The sequence below is a fragment of the Prionailurus viverrinus genome, chromosome A3, assembly GCF_022837055.1.
Source record: "Prionailurus viverrinus isolate Anna chromosome A3, UM_Priviv_1.0, whole genome shotgun sequence".
Lineage (NCBI taxonomy): Eukaryota > Metazoa > Chordata > Mammalia > Carnivora > Felidae > Prionailurus > Prionailurus viverrinus.
This window is the reverse complement of record NC_062563.1, coordinates 85,670,446-85,686,916: the sequence shown is the minus strand read 5'-3', so window position 1 is coordinate 85,686,916 and position 16,471 is coordinate 85,670,446. Positions and strand designations below refer to the sequence as shown.

At 40.8% G+C, this 16,471-nt stretch overlaps 2 long non-coding RNA genes across 2 annotated transcripts in view; one reads left to right on the top strand and one right to left on the bottom strand.

Annotated features, from left to right (window-relative positions):
• The window catches only part of LOC125162732 (uncharacterized), a 524,310-nt gene that overhangs the window by 199,630 nt on the left and 308,209 nt on the right, over positions 1-16,471 (top strand). The window lies entirely within an intron of this gene.
• Positions 475-10,787, bottom strand: LOC125162733 (uncharacterized). The gene is made up of 4 exons (XR_007151150.1): positions 10,690-10,787; positions 7,173-7,321; positions 5,142-5,273; positions 475-953 (listed from the first exon to the last, which is right to left on the bottom strand). It is a non-coding gene; the product is annotated as an uncharacterized LOC125162733 (long non-coding RNA).

Genomic DNA, 16,471 nt, shown 5'->3' with positions numbered 1-16,471 from the left:
CTGTTTCTCAGATTCTAAATGCATAATCCAATTATGGTTTGTGGGTCTGGTTGGAAAACAGTCTGACTAGGGAATTTAAATTTTGAGCCACATTGGTCTTTGGGAGAGAGAACCATTGCTGGATCTGGGATGGTATTAAAGAACTGGATCTCTGAGGGGCGCCTGGATGGCTCAAGTCGATTAAGCATCCGACTTTGGCTCAGGTCATGACTTTGGCTCCGACAAAACATCCGACTTTGGCTCACGGTTCATGGGTTCGAGCCCGGCATTGGGCTTGTGGCAACAGCTCAGAGCCTGGAGCCTGCTTCGGATTCTGTTTCCCTCTCTCTCTGCCCCTCCCCCACTCGTGCTCTGTCCGTCTCTAAAAAATAATAATAAACATTAAAACAAATTAAAAAAAAAAGAACTTGATCTCTGGGTTCAGGCTGTATGATTTAATCTTAGTTTAGCCCACACCACCTTTGGGTTCTAGGAGAGGGATTTAACCAACTCTTTGCTTAAGCTCTTTGAGCTTCCTCTGCTTCATAAGGTAACAGAGAGGATTAAATGGGCTGATGCATGTGGCATTGGCATATAGCAACATCTGAATACATGTTAACTGACACTATCACGCTGGAAACACAAAAATAATAATTTTCTTGTTTCAGGATTGGTAGAAGAACACTCATAGATGGAGCCAATACATTTGCAATCCAGGTGTGGCTTTTTCTCTAACCTCACACATATGCAAAGCACTCCTTACACACATTACCGAGTTTTTTTTCTCTGGTGCACAGAAATTTTCACCGTGATGCCTCTAGAGTAGGTTAAGAAGTTTATATTCTCTTTTAAGATATTTTCCTTTTATCTGCCCAGTGATAATCATTTCCTGTACTTTGTCTGTGACATCATATTCAAAATATGTTAGTGCCTGGTCTTTCTGGCATTAAGCCAACATCACTGGCCCAGAGTTTCTGAAATCAAAACACAGATTTTACAAAGTCATACTGAAAGTTAGACATAATTTGTGTTAAAGAAAGTAAACAAAGCTGGGTATCCTAAAACACACACCACCCCTCCAAAGATCTAACTTGAATTCAGGTGAAGCTCAAGTAAGTTCTTGCACATTTTTCTGGCATTGATCCTTTTTGACTGGCACTCAAACCTTTCTTTCTAAACGTATCATATTTCTTCAACTGGGGTCTCTGGACCTCATCCACCATTGGGCTTTGTGGGTTTTTCCTAGTGTCTGAAATTAAATGTTTGTCTGGTTATTTTTTTTTTATTTTGTCCCAGGAAGGCTGTCTTTGGATTTCGTTAGATTCTTACCGGTTCAAAATTTTTGTTTTACCTGAGCTGGCTCTTTACTCTTCCCATACTGATATGCCTTCCGTGATCTGGAGCCACGTGGCTTATCTCTACCCCTGGATCTTTTCTTTTCTGATATTTAACATTTCTGGCTTCTTGCAGTGCCATTCCCGCCTGCTACACCAGGATTTTACACCATCATCTGTTCTGTTACCACCTCCACAATTTGTGATTTATCCTCATCCCACCTGGATGGTTACTTCCCTCAAAATCAACTCTCTTATTTACTTAAATATATTTTAAAAGGAAAACAGTGGATAGATCATAAAAAGAGTTGAGTATGAAAGTAGGGGAAGACTGTAACATCAGAGAAAAAAATTCTGTCACAGCAGAAATAGAGGCCAAAGACAGGTGATTCCAGAGCTAGGGAAAGAGGAGTGAGTCTGGGACTGGTGACCTCATAAGGCCTGGGGCTGAGAACAAGAGCCATCAAGAAATCAGTGGAAGCTGGGGATGAGCAGCCAGATGTGATGAGTCTGGCTAACCTGTGGGGAAAGGAGATAGTGCTTACATGGGAGAGAATGGGGCACAGGGTAAGAGTGGGAGCTAGAATGTAGAGTTTCTAAGATTGATCCAGGGTATTGGGTGAAAGATGGTGCATAGGGTAAGGCTGTAAATGAGAAAGGAGCTTTGGAAACTGAAGAAAAGATGGAGGCTGAAGAGGGGAAATGGGGGATGGGTGAATGTGGAGACTGAGGTGATACAGGCTGAAGGTTAAAGTTAAAGAGAAGAGGCTGTGGAGAGGGAGTGCAGGATATACCAAAAGGGGGGCGGGAGGAGATACCTTGAAATGGGCAGAGGCAATTGTGTGTGTGTGTGTGTGTGTGTGTGTGTGTGTGTGTGTTTATGTGTGTGTGTGTGTGTGTGTGTGTGTTTCATGGGGAGCAGGTACAAAGTAACAAATGGAGATCATCTTCTTAAAAGGACAAACCAGTGTCTTAATCTGTTTTTAAGTCTGGCACAGAAATCTGAAGTGCCAATCTCATATTGGCAGAAAGAGATAAACACTCTACAAACACTACAACACTCCATAAAAGTGCTTGAAAGTGCCACTGTTTGGGTCAGATAGCCAGGAGATACTCCGTCTACCCTGGCAGTATCTCATAGACTAGGGCAGTGGTTCTTGAACCATAGTGCATGGGAATCACCTGGAAGCCTTGTTATAACAAAGGTTCTGGTTCAGCAGGTCTGGATGGGGGTGGGAATTTCTGTTTCTGAAAAGACCCTGTGATGCTGCTGCTGCTGCTGGTTGGGGACCACACTTGGAGAACTATTTGGCAAGGAAAACTGTTCCATGCCTTTTAGAGATTGTTGGAAGTGCTCTTATGCTTCTTTTAGCAGTAGATTGCTATGATATAAAATGAGGTAAGTGAACTTGCCCTTTTAACTCCAAACTTACAAATATAAAACATTTTAAATGTGAAATGAAAACATTTAAAATTACTATTGATTCTCATCAGTGCAACAGTTCAATAAAGAAAAAAAATGTTTTCATTCTCCTCTGTTTCCTGCTTTAATACGGATTCTTAGGTTTGCTTTTTTTTTCTTTTTTGAGGAAGTATTATTATTTCATATTGAGTCTGTGGTGGCCACTTTATGACATGAGGGAAGGGGAAATGAAGTGGGGACCCAGGAAAATTTTCTTTCCCAACAGTAAAGGTGGGGATGGCTAGTGGTGAAGAGGTTTCTGCTGTTGCTGGGCCAGGATGCTCCTCTGGCCTGGCAGCCTTGCCATGGGGGTTGTCGCCTTGGGGCTTACAGCCCTCTGCCCACTTTGGCTGCTCTAGCCTTTCCCCTGGGTCCAGGTCTGAGCTTGGAGTGCAGGGAGGACCCTTTGGGGGAAGGGCAGGGCACCTATCCAGTGCTCAAACAGAACCGAGCTGACTGCATCAGAAACCATTGTGTCACCTTTAGCATTTCTAATGATGAATCCACACAATGCACACATCCCAACAGATGCTGGCAGGGTAAACAAAAGCTTTTGAATATTAGCATAAGGTTCACATTTTTCTTTGCTTAGACTGGACAGAATTGTCCTTGCTCTTGATAAAGGATTCCAGGGATTGAGGCAGTGATTAAGAGAGTTGTTTAATCAGAGAAGGGAGACGGTCCAATCAGTAACTAATAAAAATCAACCACATAAAGGATGTTGGATATTGACTTCTTAGTACTCCTCATTTTCAGCCATCAGCGACCTATGTGTATTGGAAGCTGTAGCTGTCCATTTTTGATGTTTCCCTCTTTAGAAAAGGGAAAAAAAGAGATACCTAGAGCAAATCAGAATGAGAGACTGAGTGCTCAGATGTAGAGCAGTCAGATAAAATGCAGGATGCCCAGTTGAGTTTGAATTTTAGATAGATAATGAATACATTTCTGTATGGGACATTCTTATACTTCTGAAATTGAAATTTAGCTGGACATCTTCTATTTTTATGGGCTAAGTCTGGCAACTCAAGAGAAAAGTTTCTGTTTTGAGAGCAGACTCAACATTCAAGGCTGAGTTACCACTTGTCCTGCTTAATGCCATCCAGAATGTTGAGATTCTCCAAGTACAAAGATGCAAATTCACAAGTGGTATTTGGTATTTATGAATTCATGTGGGTCTTAAGAATTTAGATTTATAATCTTAGAAAAGGAACAAAAAAATTAAGGTTGGTATTGACAGAAAGCCAAAAGTGACTCTTTCTGTACTTTTTATGGCAGTCAGCTAAAGCTGTGATTTGACAGACTGTAACAGTGAGTAACAGATGGGCCACCTTTGGATTATCTGTGCTGTATTCAACACCTCTTTGAACAATAATTATAATTTGTTGGGGGAAAATATCAATTTAAAGGTCAAGTGCTTTCATAAAAAAAGGTGATTATTCAGTATTTTCTACTTTGAACACATCAGGATTCATTGTATTACTGTCTTTTGTGCAGCACATATATGCTGAAAAATGGATCGCTTAATTATATGATTATCTGTCTTCAGGGAGGACATGTGAACATGAATGGGAGCTGTCAAGAGAGGTACATTGCTTTACTTGTGATTCTTAATCTATATCTATAGCCATTACAGGTTACAAGTTGACTTTTAAAACAAATATCTAAAATATAAATTACTTTTACAATGCAAAGTGGGCATTTTGGTGTAAAAGAGCTCCTTGAGCTGAAAAATGGACACATTACATGAGTGAGGCTCCAGGCTCACTCCTTTTTTTTTCCCCTCTGATTTTTAGTCATCAGTCTAGAAGAGGCGCAAGGGAAGACACAGCCTCCTAATTAACTGGGGAGAAAGAGGGGCAAAGGCTATGCAGTTAACCTTTATAATTGAATCACCAATCACAGTGATAGAAAGGAATACCGCTTTGCAGTGAATCAGAATTCTGGGAAAATCTCATGAACATTCCAGGCACTGTGAAAACCAGAAGATTGGAGAAGTTAAGCATATGTGCCAAACTCCATTAATCTCTTTGTGTGTTTTTGTTAGTCCTCTGGGCTTCATTTTGGAGAAGAGGTTCAGTGTACAAGAGAAAATTAAGTCAGTAATGCTGGTGTAAGCTAAAATCAGCAGGGAAGCTGGGTTCAGAGGCAACGACACAGGAGGTAGATGATAAAGGTCTTCTTCTAAAGGTGCAACTAGATGCAGACAGTTCCAAGTGACACCCTTGGTAAACTCTTTCAGTGGTCTCCCAATCTTAGAGCCAGTTAAGCTTTAATTATATATTTTATGACAAACAGTTATGTAGTTGCAGAAGACAGAAAAACAAAATGCTGTCCAACTGTATTAAGGTTGCAGTATATTTACTTACCAAGGGATTCCAACTGAGGATGTTCAGCCCCGAAGATAAAGTCATTGCTTCTGTTTCCAAGAGCGTTTAATGACTTTGAACATCATGTTCAGGGTCAGTTCCTAATATGTAACACCAATCCCCGATCTTGTTCTTGATGGAATGAAAATAATATACACCTTATGTTTCTATATGTCAAATTAATCTAATCCACTTCCTATCCTCATAAACTTATTTACACATGCACCATCTTAGACGGGGTAAATTTGCCAAGAAGAAGAAAAGTCTCCTTGCAAAGCTGAAAATATTTTTACAACCCAAAGGTGAGCACCAGACACACGAAAATAATTCATTTTGTGAAGATCGCCAAGAAAACCTTGTTTTGAAATCCCGGTGCCCGTGATTACATCATGCCAGGTGAAGCATCCACCGATGGAAACAATGGATAGACATTTGCTCTTCTCCAACTCAGCTGTCTGGTTTCAAAGGGCTTTTTGTTTTTATTTTTATTTTTTTGCCTCTCTTGGCTCCGAGTGGCTGCAACACATGGTAAATCTTTAACTTCAAGTGTCCTTCTGTGGTGACCAACTAAAATATTAGCAAAATAAATGTTTTATGGGAAAATGTTGGCAGGAGCCCCAACAGAAACAGGTGGTATTGGGTTATTTCAATATAATGTAATGATACAGCCAGGTTTCCATCTGGACAGCATGTGGTTGGGTCTGCTCAGAGAGAACCAAAGAGTGTGAGTATGCACTGGGGAAAGCAGCGATGCACAAGTGTGCAGCTAGATGGCTACTTTACAAAATAATAGTCTGAGCTCCGGGTCCTCTGGGTTAAATATTTTTACTGTCAAAATCTGAATTTCTTCATAAAATATTAAAGGTGAAGCAAACCTCTGACATGCAATACTGAGCTGTGTAATTATAAGGCAGTTCCTGGAAACCAAAGAGAGTGTGCATTAAAGCAAGGCGTTTATTATAAAAGAGTTCATTACCCTTGGAAGTGAAGACATGTTTTAGAGGGAGCCTCAGAACAGAGAAGCTTTTTAGCAAGGCTTACCATACTATGAAAACAAGGTTCAGCCTTGTTGGTAGGAATGCAATTAGAAAATAAAGAGAGAATGGGATTAGTTCACTGCTAAGGGCCTGATCGTGATCCAAAGCTAAAGAGATGTATCCTTAATTTACCACCAGGGAAGAGTCTTTCTCCCTCTTCCATAAAATTCCTGCTTCAGGCACTTCAAAACACATGGAATTAGGAACACTTGGAACATTTGGTTTTGCACTCAGCTCTCTGCACTGTGTATTCATGCTAAGCTCGATAATAAACTCTTGGCTCAATAACTCCCTATATGTATCCCAGAGAGAGGCATCAAATTATGGCTATGTGCAGAGGTAGATCCTCTTCAGAGGCACTGAGACCTCACTGCCTGGCTCTCTCAGCTCTAGCCAGAGGAAGAAGACAGGAATATGCACATAGAGAGTAAGCAAGTTGGAAGTGGCTTGCAATTTCCTTGATGCCTACTGGAAGAGTCAGGCAGTCATGGGCACCATCTCCCAGGATGAAGGAGTCCCTTTGACTCCTGGGTACTTGGCCAGGAAAGCCTGGCTTCTAGAGAATTAATTGCAGCCACTAATTGATAGTGCAGCAACACGGAGACATTCAAAGCAAAGGTCTAGACGTAAAATCGAAGAGCTGATGGAGAATAGTGATGGAACAGTGAAGGCTCAGCAGGAAGAGATAACGAAGTGAAGAACTTAATGATGAGCCCTCATACCACTTGTACCCAGAGCGGGGGATCCATTCAAAAGGCTCTTGCCTGTTTTACTCAGAGAGTGGACTGCCCTACATTATCTTCTTCATTTTCCTAGATTATTAGAAGAGATGGTGTGATGAGAAACCTGGAAGCTCTGGAGTCAGATTCTTTTACTGTCTCTATTGTGGGGCTGGACTGAGGCTAAGGAGAGAATGGTGCCCTAGAGGACAAGGCAAGTTGTACTGTGGACCCTGGCTTACTTAGGAAAATGGTTTTCTCCATCTGGAGCATACCTGATACGAAACAATAAAGATGCTTTGCTTCTTAGTTCTTTTCTCCAAAATGTGTTGGGTACCAATTGTATGCACCACAGGACTTTGGCTCCTGTGGGGTGCTAGAAGGTGGTGGCAGACACAGTCTTCTTAGTTGAGGAGTTTATGGTCTAAAGAGGGAGAGTGTACAGTCAGAGGGGAACTGAAATTTGAGCTGCCCAAGGGTGTAGGCTCTGTCTTATTCTTCATTTTACTCTCCATCACACAACATATAGTAGATGCTAAAATAAATGCTGAACTGAACTAGACTAAAAGACAGGTGATGGGGTTTGGCGGATATCTGGTCACATGTCTTAGAAATGTCTTTTGAACTCTTTGGTGGGTCTCAATTCCTCTGTGTAGAATGAAGAGTTAGACGACTGGATCTATCTCCCTTCTAGCTCTCAAATCCCTAGGTCCTAAACTGAGAGAATATGGAGACGACAGTATATACACTGAAGTGCCAATGATTATAGGTAACAAGTCCTACCATTTGTTAATATCTCCTACATTAGGTAGGATTTAATCCCTACCATAAATCTGTAAAGTTAGAAGCTTTGTCTCCATTTTTCAGATGAGTAAACCCATTCTCTTTTCCAAGTTCACATAGCTGATGAGTGTTGGAATTGGGATTCCCCAAACTCAACTATATCTGACTCCAAATACTGTGTTCTTTCCGCTATATATCAAACTGCCTCCCACCTCTGTGCTAAGGAAATATTGAAGTGAATGTAATGATTTAAGAGAGAGGTGGAGAACTTTGTAACCAAGACATGATTTATGTCTCAGAGTTAACTGCTTGGCTTTTTAGCCAGGTGGTGTTTTTTCAGTCTTTAGAGATCATCTGAGATTGGGGCAGGTTACTGAATTAATTGCACAACCATTGAAAACTCTGAGTATCTTGCCTTGGAGTTCTCTCCCTGAGTTCTCTTTTCTCTTGAGTTCTAAACTATCCAGGCCTCCAAATGTAATGACACCGGTTCTTCCTTAAGGAAAAGTAAATACTTTAAGCCATAGAGTAAAGTGAGTGGGCTTCTCCCAGTCAGGGAGGAGGCTGGAGCAGAGTCTGTGTTTTGTAAGTGGGGGAAGCAGTGGTATTGACCTGTGGACCCCCTCTTGCCCTTCCGCTGGCCTGTGGTGGCTTATACTAAGAGGCAGGGGGAGAAAGGGAGGCCAGGAACTTTGTGGAGAAACATAGTGACTCTGGTGTCCCTTGAATTGTCATTTGGCTCTACATGGCGTGGTTGAAGTGAGGAAAGCTACCTCACTAAGCTTTAGGCCATTGGGGAAATTGTCTATACAATTCTTCGATGTTGTGGTGACAAAAAATCAGATGCAGATGTAGAATTTGGGTGGTCATTCTGAGAACTTATTGAAAATATTGCTAATGACTAATATTTATGAGCACTTAATATGTGCAGGGTCTTATGCTAAGTGGTTTTCAGGTGAGAAAATTGAAGCTTAAGAAGGTTGGGTAACTGGCCAGAGGTCATAGGAGGTAGGAAGGGTGAATCCAAATCAGTTCCGTCTTGAGTCTAAAACTCAACCTCTTAATCATTATGCTTAAGGTATAGCCCAAATGTAGTGCTGTATAAATAAGGTAGTGAATGTATGTGGTACCAGTGGGGTAAGTTGGGACTCATGGATAAAATCATTTAGTCTGGATTAGAGGGGCCTTTCCTTTTGCCATGGCGAAATAAGTTTCAGATGTATTAAATATGAGAGCTAAAAACAAAAGCAAAACACAAATCAGTAGATGCAATGGCAGAAGTTCGTAAATATAATAAGTGATGTTACAAGGCAAAGAAGGACTTTATGAAAATAATTTAAAAATATGACAGAAGATGGATAGATTTGGCCACAAAAACCCTCCAACATTTCTAAATATCAAAACTATGAGGAAAGTTGAAAGACAACTGGGGGAAATGTGTATAGTCTTTGTCAGTAAAAGGTGCATATCCCTAAAATATACTGCATTCTTACCAACCAAATAAAGAGACAAACACTCCAATAGAAAAAAGGTTAAGATCATGAATAAATAATTAACTTCTCTGTTAATAGAGAAGAAATACAAATGGACAATCAGCAAATTAATATAGGCTTAGTCTCACTAGCAATAAAAAATTAAATTTTAATTCATACGTCTTTTTTTTTAGTTGTCAAAGAGAAAATAAGCTGATAAGGACATTAGTGAAATTCAACACACTTTGGGACATTTTCATGTATTTATGGCAGATTGTACTTGTACAACTTATCTGTAAGGCATTTGTCTGACATGTATCAATGTTTTAAATTTGTTCACACTCTTTGTCCTAAATTCTACATCTAGTAATTTGTTCAAGAAAAATCATGTTAATAAATGTATGCAATGGCTTCCCTCTAAGGACAGGTATTGAAAAATTAGAAACAATCAGAATACTCAATATTAGAGAATGGTTAATTTAAATTTTTTACTTTCATCTGAACAGTAAGGAATCTAATAGAATTTATCCAGTTACTCAAAATAACTTTGCAGAATATTTGATGCCATGGAAAAATGTTTAGTATGCATTCCTTAGTGAAAAAGTAGACTACTAAATGATATACATTTTTTTCTAGAAATTATATGTTTACACATTTCCTAAAATGACTAGGAAAAAAAGACACAAAAATGTTAATAGGGTTTATCTCTCTGACCAAGGAGATTATACACACACACACACACACACACACACACACACACACACACACGTATATGTATATATATTATGTACATATATATATACATTTTTTTCCTTTTTGGTGTTTTTTTTTTGGTAATTTTAAAATATTTTACATGTATTTTTTGTAACCCAGAACAAAATGGCATTAAAAAGTAGACTGCCTATTTTCTATATGGTTTCCTAAGACATGGTGTGTTTGTGTGTGTGGGAGGGCTAAGGACCAAGTGCTATGAGATATATCACCTGAAATATTGCTTTCATTTCTAGTGTGTTATTACGGTTTTGGGAAACCTAGTGTATTCTAAGGAGCAAAAAATGCATGTGGACGCAATTTTACTTTGAGGATTCCAAGTTAAGGCAGAGAGCTATTAATTTATTGCATATATGAATATAAAAACTAGACAACAAGATGTTAACTTGACCTGTGAAGTGGATTCACTTATGGAAGCAGAGGTCGGCACGGGTCTCTCCACACCTTCCAGTGCGAATTGGACTGACATCTGGATTCTCTTACATTCACATTTTCAGTTTTCAAGTCCCACTCCACCTTATTTAACCAGATTGAAATTTAGGACTAGAGTTTAGTAATTAACTAATGTGTGTGTGTATGAGTGTGTGTGTGTGTGTGTGTGTGTGTGTGTGTGTGTGATTATATGTGAGGAGATGGGCATTACAAGCTTTTTGTTTTGTCCTTTTGAGGTGAAGCTTATTGCTTTGATTAGTTAATGTTCTAATTTGGGTTGAGTTTATCAGCTCTGTTTATGATCACTTTTTCAAGAGTTTAATTAACTACTTACAGAAAAAATCTACTATGCCATGCAAATTCATGCCTCATTAAATCCTGGCTGGAGGCCGTTTAAGGCAGGACTGGGATCTCCTTGCTAGTGGTCTACTGGCCCCACTGTCTTCTGCAGTTCTAGGGCTAGGAAGTAGAATTCTGGATTGCTGAACCCCAGAATCAGAACGTTGAGCTTTTAGAGTATGTTCTAGAGGTCCAACAGAATGTTTAGCTATTACCGTGGTCAGGGAAGGATTACTAGGCAGTTGGTAGAGTTCATTTGATACAGTCTTATATTATCTTTGGAGAATTCAGAACAACTAATGACTCTTTGCCTCTCCCTCCAACCAGTGTTTTTCTGGTAGTGTTTTTATTTTGTATTTGTATTCCTTTGCAGTTTTCTCTGTTAGATGTCAATCTGTGTTCAAATGAGCCATTTTATCTAATCAAATAGAGGTATCTTAAATTTTATCTCTTATATCTAGATAAGAACAAGTCCACCCAGCTGTTACATCTGCCCACATTAAAAAACAAAACAAAACAAAACAAACAAGTATTCTGAGCACCTGGGTGGCTCAGTTAGTTAAGCATCTGACTTTGGCTCAGGTCATGATCTCACAGTTCATGAGTTCAAGTCCCACATCAGGTGAGCTCCAGACCTGGCTTTGGGTGAGCATGATCCCTGCTTCGGGTGAGCCCTTCTTCCCTCTCTTCCTCTCCCTCCCTCTTTCTCTCTCTCTGTGCCCCTTATGGGATTCTCTCTCCCTCTTTCCTTCTTTCTCTCTGCCCCTCACTCATGTATGTCCTCTCTCTCTGAAAAACAAAAACAAAAACAAACCCAAATAATTTTATAAAGATTTTAAATAACACTAGAATAGACATAGGAGACTAGCCCATTTGCCCTCTTGAAGTTTGCTCGACAATTAATTTCTACCTGTTAAGTGTCATATGATCCATGTTGTACCAGCAATATAAGATAAGAAAGTTAAGACAACATGGAAATGTTTGTGTGAGTCAGTATTGGATGACTTATGAAAGTTCAGATAGATTCCATCTGTTTTTTTCCTCTGTACACTAGTTACCTGAAGTGTCATATATGGGAAGGGAAACTAACTAGGATTTGGATTTTTTTTGGATTTATATATTTCTCTAGTGCTGAATGGTGATATTCTCAAGTCAGACCATCTCAGTTGCTCTTTGTGGGAGCAAGAAATGGTGCAGTATGTTTAATTTGGCAGCCAAGAACCAGTGAACCACACCAGTGGCAGAGTGGTATGGAAGCTCTTTGCTCTGGCTTGAAAAATGCAAGCACCTTCTGCTAGATAAATCAATGTGGAGTGGCCCCAAATCAAGTGCCTTCATATCAAAGTGAGTGGACTTCATTTTAGATCTATGGGGAGAAGAGAAAGTCTAGAGGACTGGAGAAAATCCAAACCAGTTCATCAGCCCTTAATGTTTTCAAGAACATTTTATTTTGCTGCAGTATCTAGTACAGGGTTGAAGGCTGCCTTGGTGAGGGATGAAAAGCAGAGTTATTTAGGACTGGTGACTTCATAAACTTTAGAATATGGACCCAATTAAGCTAAAGACCTTGAGAAAGGTGTGCCTTTAGGGTATTTATTACAAGTCTAGAGTATTATAAAATTAAATAAATCCTTCTCTCTAGAAGGAACATCCACATTTGTGGCCATCTATAAGAAACATACTGATTTATTAATAACTTTGTGTTGGAAAGCTCAGCTCTTCACATTTTTAGCACAGATCTGGAACACTGTTCTTCCAGGGTCCTTTGTGAATAGTGGAAGTCTGTTTGGGATGTATATAAGAATGCAAGGTGAATTGCATTTCGCTAATAGTAATTGGGTCAGGAATAACAGTAGCTTATATAAATTATGAGTTTTTCTTTTTCATGTAAAAGAAGTCTGAAGACAAGCACTAGGCTAATGTCATGACCTTGTGGTGTCCTCAGAGTCCTAGGTTCTTTCCAGCTTCCTGTTCCTTCATCAAGAGGATGGCTTCCATCCCTGGAGATGCTTCTTGGTCCAAGATAACTACTGGAGCTGTAGTTATCATCACTTCCATGCCTATGTAGGGGATGAAGGGCAAAACGAGGAGATCCTAGCTGTCTGTCTCTTTCTTAAGAGAAAATCTCTTCTTGTAACTCATTTTCAACAATATCCATCTACACATCATTGGTCACTCTGACCTGTAAGGGCATATTTTAGCCAGGCAATCCCAACTGGATTCTTTTACCAAGGAAGAAGGGAGAATATACATTGATTGGGCTATTAGCATCTGACAAATCAGGAGTGCCAGGAACCTATGTGAGGCACTTCCTGAGCAAACCTGCCTGCTCCCACTTCTGATCCTGAAGGCTTTAACACCCTTTCTCAATAAATTCAGAGCCTCCGAGCATCCTGTGTGATACAAGACTAGTTCATCTATAAAATAGGCACCCTCAGAAAGGTTTACCAGGGGCCCTGGGGTGGCTCAATTGGTTAAGCATCTGACTCTTATTTTTGGCTCAGGCCATGATCCCACAGTCGTGAGATTGAGCCCCATGTTGGGTTCCATGTGTTGACGGTGTGGAAATTGCTTGGGATTCTCTATCCCTCTCTCTCTCTGCTCCTCCCCTGCTCATGCTTTTTCTCAAAATAACTAAACTTTGAAAAAAAAATTAAGTGCTTCTTTTTGAGAGAGAGAGAGAGGGAGAACTGGGGAGGGGCAGAGAAAGAGGAAGTCAGAGGATCTAAAGCAGGCTCTGCACTGTCAACACAGAGCCCGATGCGGGGCTTGAACTCCCCAACTGTGAGATCATGACCTGAGCCTAAGTCAGGCACTTAACTGACTGAGCCACCCAGACACCCCAATAAACTTTTTTTTAATGTTTATTTATTTTTGAGAGAGACCGAGCGTGAGTGGGGGAGGGGCAGAGAGAGAGAGAGAGACAGACAGACAGACAGACAGACAGAGAGACAGAGACAGAATCTGAAACAGGCTCCAGGCTCTGAGCTGTCAGCACAGAGCCTGATGCGGGGTGAAACTCGCGAACCGTGAGATCATGACCTGAGCTGAAGTTGGACCCTTAACTGACTGAGCCGCCCAGGTGCCCCAACTTTTTTTTAAAAAAGGTTTACCTTGGGGAGCCTGGGTGGCTCAGTTGGTTGAGCATCTGGCTTTGGCTCAGGTCATGATCTCATGGCCCATGGGTTTGAGTCCCGTGTCGGGCTCTGTGCTGACAGCTCAGAGCTTGGAGCCTGCTTCCGGTTCTGTGTCTCCCCCTGTCTCTGCCTCTCCACCACTCGTGCTCTCTCTCAAAAACTAAATAAACATAAAAAATAAATAAAAATTAAAAAGGTTTACCAATTGGCTGTGGGATACACAACAATCTAAAGAGGAAGGCAAAATAAAAAATAAAAAGGTTTACCAATTGACTGTGGGATACACAGCAATCTAAAGAGGAAGGCAAATTGGCCCTGGGTGCTGGAAGTAGACATCAAAGGCAAGAGTGTAAAAACACAATTTGAAATATTGTCATTGATGTAGCCAGTTCACCTAGGACAACAGGATGTGGACATGGTTAAGTCTCAGATCTCTGATTTATCCCCAGCACAGGAGTTTCCAGACTAATAGCCACTTTTTACTGCACACTTAATAGGGCCAGGTGCTAACCATCCATTATATCTAATCCTCATATGACCTTGCATGGGAGACATTGATATCCCAGTTTTTCAGCTAGGGAAATTGGAAGTCAGGGGGTTAGATCACTTACTCAAGTCACACAGCTCATAAGAGCAAGAGTAGGGAGGTGGACCCACATCTCTGACATCAAATCTGTGTCTCTCTCCTCTGTAGCAGGCTGGCGATTGGATGCTGGTTTAGGAAAGACACTGAGATTCTGTAGAAGAAAATTTGATGGCCTTGTTCTCATGATGGGAAGTGGTACTTAGGATGGGTTGAAGTATCCCTGCTCCTGATCGATGGCAACTGTTCCCTGACCATTCTCCATTGCACCCCAGGTCCACTGTTGGGTGTTCAGAGAAGTGAATTCCTGGCCTCTTATTTTCCTTGTTGGGTCACATTTTGTGCTACCTTCATCCCCATGTGTCACTCTAGAATGGAGAAAGGCATCATAAAAGCAATCAGTATATATTCTCATATTTTTTCTTCATCTAAAAAGATGAAGTCATGGCATATGGTCAGATTGCCAGCACTGTTAATAATAAACCTCATATAATTAAGCACTGATTTATTCCTTTATATAAGTGAAACAAATTGCTTTAACTGCTTTGCTCAAGACCATCCAGTCAGATGGATTATGAATAGGAAGTTGAAACTAAAAATTATGGGTGCTCATATTTCACTGTGGTGGAGGTTTATTGGAGGCACAATTAGAACCCTAACTAAATGTGTCCTGTGTCCCTTTTGATGGAGAGATCAGATATTAATCTGGGGATATGACTAATTCTCAACACAGCTGCTCTCCTTGCTCTAATATTCCTGCTTTAGGTTCAAAACCTGGAAACATGTTTAAAAAATTGATCAGAGCTTATAATAGCAATAATCACCTTGAAATTGGTTGTTACTCTGGTTAATGAACTGAGTAGTAGAGCATAAGCCTCCCTCTGTGTCCCTCAGGCCTTTAACTAACAAGCTGGTTGTTAACCACTGGGTTTATTAAAAAAAAGAAAGCTCTCTTTAGGGGACTGAACTGGGAAAAAGTAGGAGGCTGAATATTTTCACTCATGATCCTTTGACAGCATCAGCCACCTCCAGCAGCCAGACCCCTCTCCCACCAGAGCCAAGGCTGGGATGACCCAATGGAGATGCCCAAAGAGTGGTCCAGGAGCTTTTTTGAAATGCGAAATCTCAAGTGCCATCCCAGACCTGTGGCACAAGGGTGTGTATTTTAATAAGATCCCCTGCTGAAGAAGCCCTGAGCTGGGTGACTCCCCTTGCTCCAAGCCCCAATTTATAAAACTGGGACCTCATATCACAGGCTTCTCTGCAGACTCTCATAAGGTCTCAGCAGACCCACTGTTTCTGACCTCAACTGAATCCCCACAGAATAAGGCAACATGCACCAAAGCATGGATCATGACAACTACTGGGGAATAGACCCTTCATAAATAGCTATTTAAAAAAGCTATTTCCCCAAAACTCATCTCCTTTTAAGGAAGAATTTCTTACAGAAAGGAGAAGCCCGGCTTTGTAAGGGTGCTGGGATTGTCAGGCAGCCTCAAGTGGTCAAGGCAGTCCCTGTGGTTCAGATGTTATCAAGTAAGGGGCTCACACTCTTAGAATGGTTTTGTTCTAATTTGATATCTTAGTGGTTAGATTAGACCTCTTGCCCTTCATTTAAATGCCACTGACAAAATTACTTGCTTAATGTCTGAAGAGAAACGCTCCTTTTCATAGAGCCTGCGGACTTCCCAAGACCCCTAAGCAACCCTTTCCAAGTGAGTGGGGTTCAACTCTATGCTCTGCTTCAGGTCTAATGAGCTGCTGTTTTATTTCTTTGCTCTGTTTCCTTTTCTAACTGTCCAGGGCAAAAGATTTCCTCAAAACCTTAATGAAACCCAAATCACAGACTATGTTTTATTGATGTGCGTGCCACTGTTCTGGAATGGTGGGATGATAGGTGAAGGGAGCAGCTTCAGGGAGCCGTGGAAGGCTGTGGGAATGACGTCATGGGCTAGGGAGGCTGTGAGCAGTTGGGGGAGAGATTCTCCTGCAGTTTGGCGTCCACAGATAAGCCTGGGAGTAAAAAGTGACATCATCTGGGTTAAGCAGAGCATTGG